The sequence below is a fragment of the Amblyomma mixtum genome, chromosome 10 (assembly GCF_055824585.1).
Source record: "Amblyomma mixtum isolate Tamu chromosome 10, ASM5582458v1, whole genome shotgun sequence".
Lineage (NCBI taxonomy): Eukaryota > Metazoa > Arthropoda > Arachnida > Ixodida > Ixodidae > Amblyomma > Amblyomma mixtum.
This window is the reverse complement of record NC_143021.1, coordinates 73,248,288-73,269,546: the sequence shown is the minus strand read 5'-3', so window position 1 is coordinate 73,269,546 and position 21,259 is coordinate 73,248,288. Positions and strand designations below refer to the sequence as shown.

The 21,259-nt window shown below is 46.0% G+C and overlaps 1 long non-coding RNA gene and 1 pseudogene across 1 annotated transcript; both read right to left on the bottom strand.

Annotated features, from left to right (window-relative positions):
* Positions 1–844: 844 nt before the first annotated feature.
* Positions 845–9,625, bottom strand: LOC149326119 (uncharacterized; annotated as a pseudogene).
* Positions 9,626–14,962: 5,337 nt separating this feature from the next.
* LOC149326118 (uncharacterized) lies at positions 14,963–16,370 on the bottom strand. The gene is made up of 2 exons (XR_016286018.1): positions 15,487–16,370; positions 14,963–15,088 (listed from the first exon to the last, which is right to left on the bottom strand). It is a non-coding gene; the product is annotated as an uncharacterized LOC149326118 (long non-coding RNA).
* Positions 16,371–21,259: the final 4,889 nt, after the last annotated feature.

Sequence of the window (21,259 nt, the reverse complement as noted above, 5' to 3'; positions counted from 1 at the left end):
CCAGGTGTTTGAAATTAATCCAGAGCCCTCCACTATGGCACCTCTTTCTTCCTCCACTTCCTCCTTTATCTCTTCCCTTACAGTGTGGTTTGGCTGTCCACCGAGATAAGCGAGGCAGTTACTGTGTCATTTCCTTTCCTCAAAAACCAATTTTCACTTTTTTCATAATTGAGCAATACAGTGATGTACTTGAACGGCAAGTCTTCTGCATGGAGAGCTTTCAGTAGCACTGGACGAAAATTTCGAATATTCATTTTGGCACCATATGAATTCCTATCTGATATGGAAGCCGAATTAAACCAAGGAATGCAAACCCAAGGAAAGAACAAGTGTTCACGCAAGTTGCTGAACCAGCCTCTTGGAAGTTCTGAGCAAAGAAAAAGAAGGTTGTGTTCAGATCTACGTTGACCCATGAAAGCTGAATGAGGCAAGCAGACATCCATACATCTAAATGCCAACATTTCAGACCTTGCTCTCAAAACTAAATGGTGCATCAGTGTTGACTCAGATAAGCTGAAGTTAGCAATGACCAGCTGCACTGGCTCAGGGGCTTTGACATTTGGCTGCTGGCTTGAGTGGCTGGCAAAATACAAATACAAATAGAACCCCTGGTGGTCGAAATTTCCGGAGCCCTCCACTACGGTGTCTCTCATAGCCTGAGTCGCTTTGGGACGTTAAACCCCACAAACAAACAAACAAACAAACAGAAGCAAAATAGAAAAAACACCTATGTGCGGTGCGATGTCAGAGAACAGTAAAGAACCCCAGTTGCTCCACATTAATCCGGAGGTTTCCTCTATGGCGTCCCTTATTGCCTATGTGCACAAGAGCACCCTTTTGTTCTTCAGTGGCCAGCCCCATGAGATTTTGCATGGGGAACCGCATTTTTCACACTCTGATGAAAGCTGTGAAGGCGTTTTGTTTTCTTGTTGCCAGCTGTTTTCAAAGGCCGACCGGCATGTACTCTGGCGGCGCCTCGTGTGACACCTGGACGACGCCTTGCTATCCCAGTTGGTTGCACCTTGATGGTGCGGCCGCGCCTCAGTGAACTTGCTTTTGCTGCAGTAGAAGCAAGATGCATTGCCACTACCTGAGGCTCTGTGCGCGCTCTCTTTAGAGCAGGGTTAGGTAAAATGGATTGTCTGCGGCCAAATTATGTTGCCGCCACAGCTCCTCTGTGATTTCCTTCAGTACCTCAGCGGCATCCTGTGAAAAAAACAAAAATAGCTCAGAAATCTGTAAAGTGAGGCACTAAAGTACAAACTGTAATAACTTTTGCATTGTACCTCTAGCATCCCACTCACTTTTCTGTTCTTTTTGTCCTTTCATCTTACTGTTTATAGCTACTCTTGGTTATTACGGCCATGTGTTTAGGTTATTTCAATATGGGACTCCAATTTACGAAGCAAATTGCACTGTGGAAGTTCGCAAGGGGCCAACACGATGGATTGTGGAAAAGTAGAACATCAGTGTACTGCATCAAGTGAAAGCGTGGAAAGGTTATGAACCTGCATCCTCATATGCTTGGCACTACGAATGATTTTCATGTCATGAAAGTTATATTACATGCATTAAGTACATAAATGTTTAATGTTAGAGATACAGAGAAGTAAACTATTTATCGGTCATTTTTGCAAATAGAGCTGTCTTTTCGACTCGCTGAATTGTTCAAAATGCCTGTGAGGCACAGTAAGGCAAAAAACTTCCAATAAGGAGCAAGAAATGCTGAAACAGCTGTGCACTCTGGTTGCGGGGAAAGTTTCATGTTACACTTCTGCTCTGTGACCAATGCTGCTGTTGAAAGCTCTGTTCATTGCTGCAGTTGGTGCAGCAGCATAGTGAGAGGGTTGGGTACTGTGAGCCCAGTCACAGTTTTCAGCAGGAGAGAGAGAGAGGTTTTCAGCTTCTTTGAAATGAGAATCCTGCACACTGCTTTAGGGAACTGTCATGCAGCCAGACTTGGAACTGATATACTGTAATGCACAAAAATGAAAAAAGGAATGTGCCCCAGACCTCGCGGCATTGATGTCTGGAACTTGGGCCTTCAACAGCAAGCTGCTCCTCAACTTCCATATTGTCTTGGGGCAGGCTTGCGGCATCTTGCTCCAAGGCCTGTGGCTGGACAAGTTCATTGCCTGGCTCGCCTGTGCTGCTCCCCGGCTGGTCCCATGCTGGTTCACGGAAGTCACGGAAAAAGGCAGGATGTTGGCACTTGTCACCCAGGGCGAGCCATGCGAGCTGGTGGCGGTCTTGAGCACCAAGTACGGGAGCATTGGGGAATCCTCCCCCAGGGGTGTTGTGAACCAGTGCCTGGTGCTTGCAGAACGCCCCCTGCTGGCCAGCTCGGCAGGTGCAGGTGCCGACATCCTGCCACACTTCGTAGACTTTCCCGTCTTCCTTACAACTGGGGACTTGAAACAGATTACTGCCAAGGGTGTGGATGCTTGCGGCAGCATTTTCAGGCATCCTTTCCAGAAGCTTATCGTAGAGGAGCTTGTGGCTTGGCACACGGTTGTGAGCGTGTTTCAGCAGCCTCTTCTGCAGGTGGCCTTCCCAAATGGTTGTGATGAGGGCGACAACATTAAATGCTTTATGCCCAGAACCACATCCTTCAGGACCCGTATCGATGCCTCAGCAAAATTATTGGTGTTGTGGCCCCTTGTAAGCATTCCGGAGCGGTACAAGAGCACCCATTCTGTCTTCCGCTCCAGGAAGCCAAGAACACGTGTTACATAGCCCTTGTGGGATTTCCCCTCCATTTCCGCTATGGCAGCATTCAGCTCGTCAACACTTGATGCATACATAATCTGCAAAGAAGATTATAAAACACATGTTGCATGTATAGCACTACAATATTCGCCTCCTGTAAAGGCACTATTTCTGCATAAAAATTTGTATTGAGCAATCTATCTCTGTGTCATCTGCGACTTACGTTTCTGATGTGCAAGATAACTAACATTTTTGACGCTGCTCAATATCAAGCCTCTAAATATGTAGTAATGACAATGTTCCAGCAACTATCACCTTGTCCCAAATATTTCCGCAAAGTGCTGTTTCCATTTTCATTTCCTGTGTTTGTTTGCCCCCTTTTTTGCTATATGAGATGTGACGTAACTATCTGAAATTTTAATGATCGTGTGCTGCAGCTTTTACAATGTCTGAGATTGTGTGGGTGTTTTGGGTGCTTTACATCCAAAGTTCACTGTAACTGTCAAACTGCACACAACTGAGAACAGCTGGTATTTTCAATCCGCATTGCACATACTTGTTGCCATTACAGCTTTTCATTCATTATCTATCTGTGGGCACAAGTTCTGCCAATCAAAAGTTTGCCGCCAAAGCTTTCTTTCACCTCTCCCCTTCTTGCCACCACCACATAACAATTTTGTATTAACAATAGCCTGCGTGGCCCCGTTCTAGAATGCAAATACTTTAATGCCTGTGCTACTAGTAACCTTTCCTGGAAAACTCATGTTAACTACGTAAGATACATAACACCGCATGCTTGCTATTGAAAACATAGTTTCTAACATCAGCGTCGCTCAAAACAAAGACAGCTATATATACTGTGTCCAACTCTGTCTATAGTGCTCTTTCTAGAAGCTACCAAAGCAGATTTTTACTAACTAAAGCTAGAGTGAACACATAGAATCAATTAGTTTAATGTGTGTAATCAGTAGCATAGCAGAAGCATTACAAATATACAACAAACTCTTACTGTGGCATGTCACTATGTGCGTTTTTTTCAGGTTTTTCTTAATATTGATCTTTTCCAAAGGATCTGCCACTGTATTAAAACCATCTAAGGGTACTCCTGATCGCTCATGGTACTTGCATTTATGTACATGTTCATCATCCTCACAAACTTGATGTACCTCTTCAGTTAATGACACATATACGGTTATTTCTGTCAGAGACATTCCGTACTTGGAAGTGCTTGCCAGGCACATTAGCCTTTATCTCCGGACACACTAGCTATCGTTCAGTTCTACATGCATTGAATTTATCTTGGCTATTGTGTTCAATGTGTTGAGTCTGATTTTATTGTTCTGGTAGTTCTGTGAGCATGTAATTATTGATTGCATTCAATTTTACTTGCAACATGCCTTGTATCATACTTGGTGTTTTTGACTTGCCTCTTCACTCATCAAACCACTGTAGTGGCCCAGTGGCTTTGGCTGCCAAACCTAAGGTCGCAGGCTTGATCTTAGCCGCAGTGGGTGTGTTTCAATGGAGGTGAAATACAAAAATACCCATGCGCTATATGATGTCAGTGCACATCAAAGAACTCTCTGGCGGTGTGAACTAATCAAGAGCCCTCCACTGTAGCGCCCCTTGTAGCCCATGCGTCACTTCAGGACGTTCATCCCACAATTTACATTTTTCTTCTCATCTGTGCGCCTTCGTGACTTTTGACCAGTTTTATGCATTCTTGCCCCTCCCCTCCACAATGTCTCTGTGAGGGTGAAGTAAATAGGCATGCAAGCTTGTTGTTTGTAGTGAATGCAGATGACCATTCCTTTATGACTATGTAACAGAACACAATGCTTGACAAGTCAACCTTGATATAGGCCAGACCTCTTAGCCCAAACTTTTGGCAGAACAATGAAAAAAAGTTGCAGAATGTTTGCTCATGTTGCATATTTCAGTTTATGTGATACTGTGATCAAATAATCCATTTGTTACCGCACTGCCATTGTTTACGAGCTATGCCTATCCTGAATGTAGTGGGGATTTGATGGGTTACCTTTGTAATCTAGAAATTTAGAACTTGTTTATGCAACTATGACATGCAAGCCAGCAGATCTTCTGTACAAACATTTCAGTACCTGAATGTAGGATACCAATTTCCTCTATTATTAAACTGCATCAGGGCAGCTAGGCTTGTTTGTTGGTATGGTAGCTCCTGACAGTTCTAACCCTTCTCAGTGAAGTATGAACAGAGGGCGGTGGTAAGAACTGAAAATATTTTACAGTATTTTCACATCATATTAATATGTGCAAGAAGGGCACATGACTAAGGAAATGGGATTCTTGGGTACTTCCCTTTTGGTGCATGAAAAAAAAATCACAAAGTAATGTTGTAAACGTTTGCAGCGTAATGTTTTCATGGCAGTCACAATTGTTCAGGTGTACATGACTGTGAAAGCACTTATTTAATTTAATGAAATAATGATTTGCCTCTAGGAGCACCAAGAAATGAGACACTGGCCCAGAGCCCTAGAAAACCTGCTTCATGCACATGCCTTTGAACCCCATGCCAAGAAGTAATGCTATACTACTTCTGCTGTAGATCTTTCATTGATTTCTGCGGATATAGGGTACTTAATTTCTTGTTTAATATCATGAACCACAACGCCAATGCCAGAAATTTAAGAACTTGCCTTCAATGTTAGTAGCCTTCAATTCTACAATACCACCATTTCTCTATGCCTTAACAAACCATTAAGTATGAACTGCTTTCTTATTTATTGTCTTTTAACTGCACTCTGTGATGTACATCGTGTTTATATTACTGCACAATCCACCTGCACAGACCATAGAAATGTTTATTTCTTCGGTTGTGAAAAGAAAAAACTTTTGTGAAAGAGAAAGAAAAAGTCGCCATGTGTAGTGTTCCAGAAACCTTAAAACCCTGCATTATTGCACATAAAATGTGCAACTCTTTGTTGCTTATTTGAGAGGGATGATTGGCATGGAAGTGTGCTCTTTGAAGCTCCCGTGATGCAGCCATGTGTTGCTTTGATAGCACCCACAGAAGTACCTTTTTCACTGGGCCCTCTGAGCCATTCATGCACGTTCCTTTAATACTTGTCGCTGTATGTTACAAGTGTGAGCACATATTTCTATGTGCAGATTCCTGCTAACTGCACGAGAGTCTGACATAGTTCATGTTACTTTGTTGTAAGAATTCAAACAGCTTGTCTTGTGGCATTACCAGCACTGCATCACTCATGCGGTGTTAAATCACGGACCGATTATGCTTTACTGTCTTGGCAGATGCAATACTATATCCGACAGTCACATTTTCCAGTTGGAATTTGCAGAAGTAAAAGTAATGCATGCTTAATTTGCATTCACCTTTTGGAATGTAGTCATCAAATCTCGCTTGTCATCCCTGCTGGTGTCACGTGACGCATGTAGCCAGCGCCACTCGGCTTGGGCCACATGAAAGTGGCACAGAAGCTGCTTGCCTTCGGGCCACGTTGATTGCAAAGCAGCTTTCTCAGCTGCCGAATTATCGGTCATGAATGCCTGCGGTGCCTACAGAATATAAGAAGCAATATTTTGTACCTTTGTTGCTGTAAATAAAGAACCGTATTATCCGTTCTAAATAGTACGAAGTCTGTACATTGCTTTTCATTTGAGGGTTTTGTGTTGCAAAGTTTGAGACAAAGGACACAGAGACTTTCTGTAACAATTGAACTCAACTGTCCAGATACCCCGTCTCATGGTTTTGTTAAACTAAATGTCTATAATATTGCCACAGCGGTAACCTGGACACAGTAAGATTTCTTATCCATTTTTGAATGCTGAAGCTTTTGAAAAAGTTGCATGAAAATGCGGGTCTAATATTTCATTTTGCCTGCAGAAAGAGTATGAAGTTTAGCGGTCAAAGCTTAAGACACCATTTCTTATGCCCTTGGGAGCATACAGCCATTCATCATATGTGCTACAAAAATACTGGCTGAGGTAACTGGGCTCTGAATGACGTAATGAATTGGCATTTTTCAAACTGAGCAACAACGACAACTAAGAGACACTAGTGTTTTTATGTGCTTTTATCCTTTCCTATCAAGCCATAAATAAAGCAGGCAAATATTTGTTACTTACATGAGTACCACCAAAGCAGGTTGGGTAGCTCTGCTTCAGAAGGCCAAATGCAGTTCTGTAGCTCTCACTGCTCTGAGAACTATGTAGCAGTACAGCAAGGGGCATTGCCCCAACTGCAGTTGCTGTAAGAACCACGGTGAGGCTGCTTTGTGACTCATCACATGAGGCTGTGGAGTCTATAAATATTATCTCCTTAGCAGCACTCAGTCCGTGTGTCCTCTTCATGACCTCCGTCACCACGAGGACTGCCCAGCAAGCACCATCCTCTGACCTTGTGGTTCTCACATCGGCCCCTGCAAAAGGCAATATAGGGCTCCCACTTATAGCGGCATTAAGCAGAGACGCGAAGGCAAATGAGGGGCTTGTTAAGATATGCATTTGAAAGTAGCCAGCATTACAAGCAAAATGGTAATTTAAAAAAAAAATTTCATTTTCTTATTCATCAAATTAGGAGCAGCAGAATCATTTTTTAGATGTCAGATAATTCAACACAAGGTAGGAGTAAAGGCAGCTACGTACCACCAATGAAATCCGAATGTAAGACCTCCACGTGTTGCACATGGTCCTCAACCAACCGAGCTATGGCAGTAATACTATCAAGTGTATCTGTGCTAGCATGCACTTGACATGTTTAACCCCTTTATGCTGTCTATGGCATCAAGAGTGCCAGACCAGAGACCTTCTTTATGGTTTTTAGCATGCAAGTGAAGGGAAATGATTGGTACAATAATATATACATAAGAAAAAAGCAAATGATCACTGAAGCCCAAGAAAGCATGAGAGAATGTTGTTCTATTTACTCTTTTAATGCTGTTAACTGTAGTAAGAAATCAGTGACAGTGTAATTACTTTTTTGGGTGCAGGATAACTGGGTTGCAAGCGGGTTGCACTTACTCATGTCTGTAATGCTTTGCTTGGGGCTAAGGGGGCGGCAAATCTATCACTGGGCAGTATTGTTGTGATGTATGGATATTGAATCTCGATATTACAGATAATGAAAAGTAGAGCATAGTCACTGTTTGACATTGCAAGAGGTATTCATCGTGGATGCGATTTTTGTTGTAAAGCACACAGCTTTAGTAATGCAGGCCAGAGAAGGTTGCTATAAGCTGATTTAGACATGCGTGTGACTTCTCATCATGCTCTATTTTCACCGAAAAGATGTCCACTGTGGCTTGAACGACTATACTCTAAAGCCGCAGGTGGTCCCTCTAAGGGAAAAGAAAACTGCTAGCCAAGAGATTGTCCCTGCTGATAGCATGACGTGCTAAAACATTTGGTGATAATTTTTGTGAAGCAAAAGGTAAATATTTATGAAGTACCTAGACTACAGAAATAAAAGTAATTGCACACACAAATGTGTGAGAATGTGATTAGTGAAACACCTAAAAAACCTTTGCAGTTCAGTACTTTCAAAAAGTGACAAGAATTTCAAAGAAACAAAAGAAACTACACTGCTCAGACGTATTACAACTTACCTTTGTCAAGATAACATGATGCTTTCTCTGAAAGCTTGCTGACAGGGTCCACTGCACTGCCGTAATGCTGATCCCGCCACATCCTGAACCAATAGTACACGGTGCCAGGACTTGGGTTTACGGCACCACTGGCAAGCTTCTCGGCTGCATCATTTTCAGTTTCCAGCTTCTGCTGATGTATCGTTATGGCCTGTGCTGGTGTGAGGCCATCGTGAAAGTAGCTGTGGAACACAGCTCGAGTGTCAGGTGTGGTGCGCAGAAGGCGTAGTGCATCAGCACAGTCGAGTGCATGGTTGTGGTCATCCCTGACCTTCACGATGGCACGCAACGGCGTAGTCCTCTTCAGGAATGGGTCCCGCTTCTTTGTGTCCCTAGTGACATTCTTGATTTTAATGTCCACAAAGGCTGGCAGTTCGTGGCTGTTGGCCAGTAACCTTGTTACGGTTTGAGTGCTGGCATTTCCACTTCTTGTGGAATGCGATCCTAGTAAAAAACAAAAGCCAATGATTTTACTTCTCACAGTAACACTCATCTTTTTGCTTAAGTCTCTTTTATATTAGAAAGACACTAGTAACAATGATAGAATTATTGCGTAATTCTCTGCACGACATTGCTGCCATGCGGTGAAGCCAGCGTAACAAAGAGCTGAAAATTGGAATCTCAGTCCACAACAACGTAACTAAAACAAATGCAACTGATTTTCCTTCTCACAGTAACACTCATCTTTTTGCTTTAGTCTTTTATATTAGAGAGAGACTGGCACCAGTAATGTAATTACTGCGTAATTTTGTGCATGACACTACTGCCATGCGGTGAAGCCAGCCTAGCGAAAAGCAGAAAATTGGAACCTTTCACAGTCCACAGTTACGTAATTATTCCATGACAGGCCTCAGAAATTGCACAGAGCACCCTGATGCACACGAATAACTCGGCTACGTCAAGCAAGATATGACGGCTCCAGCGCAGAGTGCGCTAAAAATTACAAAGTGGCATGTTATCTCCTCATTTACGTGCTTCCACAGGTGGCCTCGACCCGCACGGGGGACAGACAAGTATATCAGGCAATGTCGACAGCTCAGTTCTTGAAATAATAAATCAAGTGCACTGGTTAATAAAATTCAAAATTTTCCATACCTTTTAGGCTTTGCGACTTCCCAGTCAACGATCCACGATGTTCTTGTCGCAACACCGTAGCTGGTGAGCCACTCGTACGCGTCTCCGTCGGTGTTCAGAGCCACTCGAAAACAACGCACGTTCTCGACGCAATTCTCACTGTCCAACTCGCATTCGAACGGCAGCGATGATGCCGCCATAATTCTCGGGTGGAACAACAAGTTACTCGCATAAAAAGTCCAAAAGCACCTCGTGGCGTACCCTACGCGGGAAGGAGGGGCAGGCTGCGAGACCGACGATGCGTTTTCCAGCGTAGAACAGCGGCACGGCGCGGCTTGCATAGCTCCTTGGAATCTACGCACTTTAAGCATTCGGAGCCAAGTATCCACGATCCAACGAGGCGGCTTGCATAAAACTTGTGTAAAACCGCTCGCGTGAAACTGCAACCCGCACGCATACGCAGGGCGCCATTTTTTTTATGACGGCGGAAGTTGCGTGAGGTCACGTGATAGCACTCCTGGGCGTCGTCTGCTCGTATGCGTGTACAGGATATGTTTTGGCAATACGCCGCCTGGTTCGCTGCGCGTGCAGAAAGCTGGATTTTTTTTTTTGCGTTCACGCTGGATGCACCCGCGCAGATTAGTCTGAAACTGAGGTGAAGACTTTACAGCCTACAGTGATCATCAGTCTGCGTACGCTTTTATCTCGTGAAAGCGCTGACTATAGAGAGTAATCTTGCGAGTCTCACACGATCTCGCAACTCTCAACGAAAGGAGCGCCACAGAAGTAAGCAGTCATGTACCTGCGCAAGCAAGCCAGCATGTGAATATGACTTTTATTACACACTACGTTCAGGAACCTATCACGGAGGCATACTGCACAAAAGTGAAACTATAAAAGTGACTCGATCGTTAAAAAATAGAAAGCTTAGAGGGTAAGGAACATCATATGTATCACATAGACTTACTGCACGTAACAGAAAAAATAAAGTGACTCGTTGAAAAATAGCTTAGGCCATCGTCAGGAACATCATGTCCCAAGCAACCACAGATATCCGTCGGACGTACGAGCTAGATCCGAACGTCATTTGCCGAGATCGGACGTCCATCGGACGTACGAACACAATCCGATTTCGGATATCCGTATTCGTACATCCGCCGGACGTACGGGCAGTGTCCAATTTTGTATATCCGCATGAGAGACGAGGTGTACGTCCGAAGGATGTAAGGCCGAGTATTCTCCCAGGCCATGAGTATGGACGTTTTTTATTTCACAGAAAATTCGCGTCTTTCGTGTATGTATACTGTTTTATTTGCATCAGTTGGAGCGTTTGACGCGAAGATGTTTGTAAATTGGCCGCCAACAAGCTAAATTTAACTAAGAGGAGAAGCAGGTGTTGCAGAATTTTGCAAGAACTCAATGACTAGTTTTATATTTATAAAACTTCTCCAAATTAGTGGAGTTGTGCGACATGTCCACCGTTTTGCTAGCTAAACTTGCCATTGAAACCATTCGTAACAATCAAAACTGCCGTGCATTCTGCTGTCACCATCATCATAGATGTCAGTTCGCGGTCAGTCCAATCCAATCCATCAGTACGGCTCCGTAGCGCTTTGTTGATTTGTCGCGTAGTGTTGTCGCGCAGAGCTTTATAGCTCTTTTATTACAATGTGTGGCTTTGTTCGGTCTGTGGACGAAAGTAGTATGTAACTTAAGCAATTCGAAAGATCCGGGAAGCGCCTGAACCTCTTCTGGAACACCGGAATCCCGTACTGCGTCGACCTTGGTTTAAAGAAGGCTTAGTGCACATGTGATTGCCTACGAAGGTATGTATCCAGTACACTTCTTGGAACTTGCTTCTAGGACAGTGCAGCATGCTCATATAGCATTCGTTCACAGGACAGTGGGAGCAGTAAGCGCGAGGAGATGGCTTCCACAAGTGTGTGCTGTTCTCACACTTTCGGGAGCCTACATATCACACAGCTGCGGGAGCCCTCAACTCGCGCGGCTTGACGGAGTATTTTCGCGTCTTGTTAATTTTTAAGGCATCGCTAGGTTCACTGTGCCTATATAAAGAGTGACAACGCGCGAAAGGCAGGCCATAGGGAGCACGTGTAGTTCGCAGTGGTTCGCAACGGAAGCTTTGCGGCTTTCTGTGCACAGTCGCGTACATACAGTGCTGCGCAGGTTAGTTCCCTAAGGCCCATGAAAATAAATAAAGAACAGATACACTGTGAAATATGGTGTGGAAAAGTGAGAGCTGTTATTGCCTTATACTTTGAGGTGTTTGTTAAAGTGCATTGTCTGTTATGCTTGCAGCATTAAACACTTCTATTAATTGGTTCCAATGTTTTTACTTGGGCTGCTGCATTGTGCCATTTGTTTCACATGGCTGATGTTTGCCGCGTTCTTTTTTATTTCAGAAATCCTGTGAGTGGGAAGATTACGGATGTGTGTCCCAAGCTTGCCACGTTGAAGAGTCACATTTAAGAAATTTTCTGAATATAACCCATTGCTCTGCTGATGTATCATCAACCAAAATAAAATATGCGTGCTATGCATCAAATTGTTTTTGGTTTTATTGCATCGTGCGGAGTGTAAAAAGCGCGCATGCACCATATATGCGAATATTCGAGAAATATCCGCCAATGGACGTACTCAACTGGACGTCCGTCGGCGGGCGAACCGTATACCTTTGGCCACCTTTCGGACGGCCGACGGACGTCTACCGGCTGTTTGCGGATGTTCAGCGGACGTACAGAACATCCGAAAGAGACCTCTGTCGGCCGTCCGAAGGATATCGGTTGTTGCTTGGGGTATCACAGAAACATACTGCACATGTACCGTATTGTGCGTTTTTATCGGAAAGACTTTGAAAATTTTTCTTACCTCAACCGCTCGCTCGTTTGCGGTGAAACTGCACACAGAGCTTGCGTATTATGGTAACTTTTGTATCGTAGCAAGTTTTACAACGGTACTTACTTAGTTGAGCCGTGCATGATGCAAAAGCGTAATCGTCTGCGTCGAGATCGGCGTACCGGAACCCAAAACACCGAATTTTTGGTGAAGGGCGGCAGTAGCGCCATCTGTCTTCTGCAGTGGAAAGCGTCACAAGGCGCCAAGGCGAGCGTTGCAAGAACTGAAGCGCTTCGAACATTTTCGGCCAACTGAGCGGGAAAAAAATGCCAGAAACAACCTTTTTAACGAGGCTGTGCCGTTAAAAGAATATTGTTTGACGTCTTTTTTTCGTCCAATGCCTTTATCCAATTCAGCTTATATCGTCTGCTTTCGTGGCTCGTCGGAGAACGACGTCACGAAGTCCTGAGCTGTGTTTTTCTTGTTTAATTTCGTTGTGGCAGACAGATGGCGCCACTGCTGCCCTTCAGCAAAAACTCGGTGTTTTGGGTTTCAGTACGCCGATCTCGACGCAGACGATTATGCTTTTGCATCATGCACGGCTTAACTAAGTAAGTACCGTTGTAAAACTTGCTACGATACAAAAGTTACTATAATACGCAAGCTCTGTGTGCAGTTTCACCGCAAACGAGCCAGCGGTTGAGGTAAGAAAAATTTTGAAAGTCTTTACGATAAAGACGCACAATACGGTACATAATTATGACTGAAACTATAAAAGTCGCTAATTAAAAAGTGGAAAGCTTAGAAGGCACACTTCAGAGCACTCTTCGAAGTTTTAACATCTTCATTCGCTCCCGCGTTTCGTCCCGTTTTGCGTTCTGAGATTTCACGTAGAAATGAAGCCTTGAGCGCACATAGAACTTGATGATTCTTTTTGAGTGCTGTTTTGTGTTCTGGGCAGCCTACAAGATTCAACTTTGTAAGCTGGAGAAAAGATACCAAGTCCATTAGGCTGTCGCTTCTTACTTGCTTCACACTGAAGCAGTGGGTGGTTGCTTGTACGAACACCGTCGCTTGAATCGCGCTGCTGTCCGACATCACGAGGACTACCTTTTGAATTGTGGTCTTCTAACGCACACACAGTGAAAGCCGTGACGTTATCAGAACCAGTGATCTGGTGTCTGGACCAACACACTCTTGGTAGCTCGCATCTTTGAACGCAAAATTCAGATGCAAGAGCCTGCTGCTCTGAAACACTCCATCATTTGCGGTCTCTACGCCTTGGGAAGAGGCACCCATTTCGCAACGTTGGAGCTTCGAGGGGAGGCCGCATGTCGACGTTTTCGATTGCCTCTTCTGAGGGGCTTTCTTGGAAAGGTACGACAGAGCATTTGGGTAAATCGTTGGAACCGCGTCGCTTGTAAGCACGGGTCGATCACGGGGAATCTTGACTGTTGCTCCGTTGATCACGTGCGTGAAGTGCCGGACAATATACTGTTCATCAAAGTGAAGTTCACAGAGGGCTGAGTTCCCGTCGAGAGCTTTGTCAGCCCGGGGCACGGCTCGTAGCCATGCTTCAAAGCGTTCAAGGTCCTTTGGCACAGAAAACAAAGTGACGCGCTCACTCGACTTCCTTGACGATACGTAGCCAGACGTACAGTTAGGCGCAAAGCAGTGCGCTTGTCTCGCTTTCTTTGCACGATGATACATTTGCTGATCCAGGACACGGACCTGAAGCATGCATGCCAACAAGTACCCCTTCACAAAAGAAACAGAGCGAAAAACACGTGGGAGCACCGTCGAGACGAGCAGACGACAACCGCACGTGCGCACGCATGAGCAGGGAGCGCGGGAGGCATCGAAGTGCTGACCCCTTTCGCCGCGAACGCGCCGGCGTTGACGCCACGTACCCCTTCTAGCCACCATAGCGCTGGAGTGCCCCATGAGCGGCCATTTTTTACACCAATGGGCGTCTATGGAGCCTTCGCTACCATGGTATATCTGCATACGCGTAGAAAGCCAGTCTCGTTCGTGCCGCCGACGGGTGTCGGCGGCCGGCGTCTCTCAACAGGCCCTTTGTCTGCGCTGACGGCGACGATGGAGGCCCTATTTCTACGACGCACGCCCAACAGCGGCCCGCCACCCAGGATTACTCAACAGTCTTCCTTGCCCAGTAAACCATAAAACGTACCATAGACATCACCAAGATATTTACGCTGGACATTAGACACCTCCATTAGACATCCATATTAGTACCGTTTACGAAAAATCTACGTACCTACAACATGAAAATTGGGGTCCAGTTCACGTTGTAGGTACGTACTGCAGACATCACGCTCTACATTTATCAGATATTTGTGAACATGTAAGTACGCCCAGTCTACGTAGCCTAGACGTCTATATAAAGAGAATATGACTATACATAGATCAATATCCAGGTGAAAATTTCTAACTGGTTCCAGTCCTACTGTTTTAAGAGACACATTTCCAGACTGGAACCAGCTGCAATACGAGATGCAGCTGACACCTGTTACAATTCCAGATGGAACGGAGACCTACTGCATCCCAGCCACAGACTTCCCTATGGAGTCGTCGGGACGTCCAAGCACTCCAGCTAGCTCAAATACAGTTGAGTAAGCGAGTACATGGCCATCATGGGAGCCCAAAACACTGCAGATGACTTCCTAGTGCGTTAGTATTTTATTGCGCTCGGCGCTTTCACTGAATCTTCTCGTTGAGCATAATCGTCAGGTTAACAGCTGCGGTGGCATCAATACTCTTCTGCCGAGCCCAATAGGCCAGGGTTGCTGCAAAAGAAAGCATAATTGTTCACTTTTACAGGTGACTAGAGAAAGGCACAGCAACCACAACAAACAAACCCAGTAATTTACGCCACTTTTACCGACGCAAGTCTATGAAGCGTGAAAGGTTGCCCTTGCAGCACTAAAAGGCAGTCGTGCTGAGCGGAGTGTGCTTGCACACGCACTTCGGCACACCATCCGAACGCATGCCTACATTTCGGTAGTAGAGGCCAGTTGCATACATCACCAGCCTTTGTTTCAATACACAGCGAGTTTGGCGAAAACAGCCAAGCGAGTGAGCGTAAAAATATAACGTGCCGATAAATGCGTTAGAATTTTTTCATTACGAACGCAAAAATAGCATAAAATACACTTCAATGAGTAAACTGAGACTGAGTACGCACCAAGAAAGGTCACGATCCCAGCCGGTGAAAACGACTTGTAGTCCTAATTCGTACTGGCGGGTCCACTTCGCCGAATAGTAAAAGCAAGCAAACTGTCTTCCTTCAGCTCCATCAAGGAAAGAACGGTTGAACAATCTCGCCAGCAATAATAAGAGAATAATTAATTCTGTGTCGAGGTTCTTCAAACACAACGTTCCCACGGAACACGATTGAAATCGCACACGCCCTGCGCTCTACCACTGCCACCATGGCTGAACCTAGCCTCGTGCGGATGTGCGAAACTGTCACATATTTTGTATCGTCTCTTTTTTGTACTTAGTAGCAGGCTTGGTGTGGCATGAAAAATAAGTTAATTATTTTTAAATTGTAGCATATTACTTTTTCACAGCTGCAATCGCCATGCGCAGTTTGCGCTATTATTGATAAAATACGATACGAACTACAACGCGATGGCGGCTTAGACAATTCACCGCACTTTCCCCGCCGCCGCCTGTCCGCAGCATAGAACAGGCATATGGGCAGCGCATGTAGCATGAAGGCAAGATGACCAATTATCATTAGGGTAACGGGCTGGATTCAGAGAGAATGCAAGCACAGCAGAGAGGATCAGGGCAGGTGGGCAGATGAGGTTCGGAAGTTTGCTGGGATAAGGGGGCCGCCGCTGGCACAGGGTTAACTGGAGAAATTTTTGGCCTGCACTGGACATGATTACAGTGTTGACATGATGATAAAAAGCGGGACTCAAGAAGTTTATTCTCAAGAAATATGAGGTCACACATTCAGCAACACAAATGCCTAAGCTTTCCTCAGCTCAACATTCCAATAGTTATCATTGCTAGCGCGATTAGCAGATTTAAGACATTTTTGAAAAAAAAATAACTCCCAAAAATTGCACTGAACCAATTCTTGTATTTTAAATCGTTGGATAAGTTGAATAAAACATGCTTAATCAGAAAAAATGGTTATTATATAGTCCTAGCTGCTAAATAACAAAGTTTTTTAGTGTGTCCTAACTTTTCAGTGTGGTTGAGATAGCTTGCAGGCTGTAGCACAAGGTATAAATTGAATGTAAGAATAGTAATGAAATAACAATGCGAATCCTGACCAAAGTGACTGGCATTTCAAACCAACTGCGTACAGTTGAGTCAGAAACCTGATGCGTGTGCATTCAGATTTGTCTTTACTACTTCCGGTATTTTTCATATTTCTAGGTAGGATAATGTTGGCGTGAAGCGGGCACGAAAAAACGCAAAAACACAGGCAGCGCTGGTCATGCCTCCAATTTGTAGTCAACAGCGATTTCAAACTTTAAATGCAGTAAGGCAACACGAAATATCGAACGATTGAAAAATATGGAATTCTTAAATTATATATCTCGCTTACATACCCAGGACGTGACAAGTAATATCTACGAGAAGTCTAGGTTAAGGCAGATATGATGTCGTGGGTACGTTTGCAGCTTTTCCACGAAAAAAGGTTGGTAGATAAGACGTCTGAGAGATTTTGGTTTGGTACATAGACGTTCAGACTTAATCTGGACATCTATGGGAGGTTTGTGGTTTGCTGGGTGGATACCATGGCTGCGCCTCCTCATTGGTGGTCTTTCAGCAGCAACAACTCTCTCCCCCTGCTCTGCAGTGGACTTCCTAGCAGACTTTTTCACCGCCCTCGAACGGATTACCTGTGTGTGTTGTTCGCGTGTGTCTGCTGCTCGGACGGCGCGCCCTGGACTCTGGACGAACGGTGAACTCTCCCGCACGCACTTCGTGTGCCTGCTATACTCTTTCGCCCAACGGCCTCTCTTCACTCTGCCTTCTTCCGTTTTCTCTCAGCGCGCCACCCTGGCCCGCTTCTATATCTCATGCCTTTCTGGCTTCCCTCGCGCTCGCGGCGCCCGTTCCGGCGCACTCTCCGCGTTGCTCTTGGGCTGCGCGCATGTCGCGGAGTTGGCCGCAGTCGTAGGCCCACACGGGGCGGGTCGGGCTCGTACATCGCTATCTGAGAGCGGTAGTCTGCGCTATCATGTCCGCCGGAGGCACCCCCCGGACTCTGCCTCTTCTGCCGCCACCGCTTGCTCCGTCGTCGCCGCGCTGCCCCTGCGCCTCTCGGTCCTTGCGCCGGGCCGCGCCGCCGCCCGCGCTCTCTTCTCGCTCAGGGCGTCTATCGCTCTCGTCCGCTCTCTTCCTTTGGCTCGCCTTCTTGGCAGCCTAACTCCACTGCGCGCAATTCCATTGCCCGCTAACCGCACACGCGGTAAACCACATGCGAGGTCTCTACCCGCATGACTACCCTATTTGCGTGCCTCAGTGCTCGCTAACTACGCAGTGCGCTCTTATAGCCCGCTCATCTCTCCGGCCGCTCCAAAATTTTGAACCAGCCACCTCCTTCTTTTTCGACTCTCTTCGTCCGCGGGCGCTGCGCCTTTTGGCGATTTTTGTGGATATCTTCGTGGCGGTGGGTGCACTCTGGGGTTGGCCGCAGTTGTCGGCAAACACGGGGCAGGTTGGACACGTGCTTCGCTATCTAAGGGCGGTAGTCTGCGTTGTCGTGTTCACGGAGGGGCTGCCCCGGACGCCTCCGGCACTGCCGCCACCGCCACACCCCGACCCGTGTCTCGCTGCCCCTGCTATCCCGCTCTGTCGCCTTGCCGCGCTAGCGCCCCACCACTCTTTTAGCGCGCATTTCGTGCCCACATCCGCTTCGCGGCATACCTCTCTTTTCCTTTTCTTTTAGCGCGCATCATATGCCCGCTGTCGCTTCGCGGCATACCTTCTCTTCCTTTTACCTTGCGCGCATTTTATGTCCGCTGCCGCTTCGCGGCATACCTTTCGTTACCTTTTACTTCGCGCACATTTCATGCTCGCTGCCGCTTCGCGGCATAACCTTCTTCACCTTTTCCGACCTATTCTTCCGCGCGCAGCTACCCTGCCCGCAACGGCCGACACGTCTGGGGTGGTAGACTTTGCGCAGGGGGTCCCTGGGACGCGTGCTTCTCTGGCGCACTTCTGCGCCGCATGGTTCCACTCCCTTTCCGCCTTTGCTACGGCACGAGCCTTCCATCTCGTCTCCGTGCCCGTCCTCTACTCTATCATCTTTTCCTCCCTTTCCCCAACCCTGTGCAGTGCAGCGATCGTGACCCCCAAGAGGAGACAAACAGCAAGCACTGCACGAACTATTCTTCACCAACCATGAACTAGGGTGCCTCGATGCGTGCCCGCTCTCCGCTGAGGGTGGAGCCACTCTTTGAAGGGGTCGCCGCCGCCAAAACTGGTTCTCGGGAGGCGCCGCCGCCATTTTCTTGCATTGCGCTCCCGCGTCCCGCCGACTCCCCACGCTAGACACGGAAAGCGGCATTCTTCACAGTCTTTTTGCAGAATGCCTGGGTGCTGCGTTCCCCAGTGCACTAACAGCGCTAAAAATGGCTGGAGAATGTTTTCGTTTCCTAGAGACAAAAAACGACGTCTTCTATGGACTGTGAAAGTGAAGCGGGACAAGTGGCAGCCCACGAACTACTCTTGCATATGCAGCGTAAGTACCCGACTTCTCAGCAGTGCTAAATTTATTTCGAGGCTTATGTCAGCTTGTCTTTGAGTCTGTTTCTGATGACCATATGTACGATTTCGTGTTCCTGTCGGAGGCGTCATATCATGCTTTTGCAGGTTTCTGATATTTGATCGCTGCAAACGGTCGTAGTCTCTTAGAGCTTGGGGGCGATATGGAACCTCTGGCGCATTTACGTCTCCGTTCATTTCATGGCAATAAGGCTCAGCCTTGTAAAATTATTACGATCTTTGTCAGCCACGAATCTTGAACAGCAGTGCATCACGCTTACTTCACAAAAAGCCCTCGCTGCCCGCTTAATTTTGGCAGGCGCATACCTGTATAGCAGTATTAAAAGGGAATCCCGGAGTGTAGAATAGCATGGGACGCGTTAGGCTTGTGTTTGTCCACGTTGCATCAAATTAAGATCTTTTATACTTTTGTTCAGTGCGAAAATTATTATTCAAGACATTTATTCTAGCTTATATGTCATGGAACTAGCGCATGGAAATAAAAAAAACGGATTAGTGTGAAGTACATCTCTATTTTGTAAATGTGTGCGGATATGAGCCCATATGCGTGCCGGCGTGCGTTTCTTTGATTTTCTTGATTTATCGTAATTTAATCTTATGTTTCAGGGAATAAGGCATTTATATTAGCAACAAAAATTTTTCATGCAGGCTCACTTTGAAGAATCATGTTTTGAGCAAAACCGGGCAGATGGATGGAAAAAGCTGAAACCTAATGCTGTACCAACGGTTTTCTCATTCAGGGGTAGGTATTTCCCGTTTGATTCGCTGCCTGATTCTGTATAAGTGCATACATTCGTTACTAAAAAAGTGGTGGCATTTGAGCCGCTTGCCCGGTATGGGTCACTTATTTCGCCTTTAACAGGTTATGTGTGCATGCATGCATGTCTTCTCGCACGCTCATCGAGAAGCCTCCCACTTATTCAATTCTACTGTCGATCGGCTCACGCAGCAGCCTTCATCTCAAACGCCCACTTAACCCATTCTTACTTGAAAAGGCAGAATCGGTCGCCTTCTCTAATTAATACAAATGGAATTAACCAAGACGGCATGGTAATTAATTAATACAGGGAGCGGGGAACAAGTGAAGTACTTATGTGCACCTTTTGGCCCCTACCCTTAGAATGTTTTGTGCAAAACTAAAGACTGAAAAATAAAATGCCGAGACGCTGGTCATGCCTTGTTTTCGCTTTGCTCTTTATCTTGATTTTCCATATCCCGTGATTCCCGCATTTTTCCTTTACGTAGTGCTCAGTTTGATCATTGGTTTGTACATCCTCCTGCTTCCAGTTGCTCCAAGGAACCGAAAGCCACCTAGAGACAGAACGCAGCCTGTGCCCATATCCGCCAATGAAGAGGTGAACAACCCCGCTGAAGGACTTCACATCGCATCAGAGGCGGATTTGCTCCCCGATTCAACCCAAATGGTGTCCCGAGATACGTCATCGGTCAATCTCCAAGTCGACAGCTTAGATGTAGAATCTTCGAACGTCGGAAGTCCAAGCTCGACAGATGAAACACCTACAGCTAGTGGGACACAAACGGATTGTGCTGAGTTGAGAAAGCAGTTGGTAGACATGGAAAGGAAATACGCCACGCTTCAAGAACATCACACAATTGCTAAGAAGACAATCCAAAAGCTCAAAAAGCAAGTTCAAAAGCATGAAAGCATGGCTGATAATTTCGCAAAAAATACACGGTTCTTGAATGCAGACCAAATTTCCGCTCTTTCTAAAAATAGCACTCAGGGTCACACGTGGTCTGCGGATACGATTAAGCAAGGGTTGCAAATTAAGTTTGCTTGCGGAACTACCGGATATGAGACATTGAGGAAGTTGGGTTACCCTCTTCCGTCCAGCAGGACGTTGGCACGAAGGATCCAGGGACTGAGGTTCCTTCCAGGCATTCTTCAAGAAGTTTTTGATGTCATGAAGTGCAAGACTGACACAATGGAAAACGTGGAAAAAGACTGTGTGCTGTTTCTAGACGAGATGGAAATTGCTACAGCGTTTGAACTGGATCGAGGTGAAGACGTTCTCCTTGGAAGTACAACACTTCCTTCGAAGCCAGAGGAGCCCGCCAATCACGCTTTGGTGTTCATGCTGGGAGGAATCAATCAGCGGTGGAAGCAGGTCATCGGCTATGAATTCACTGGCCAACACGTGGAAGGTGCCGTGCTTAAAGACTATGTACTCGACATCATC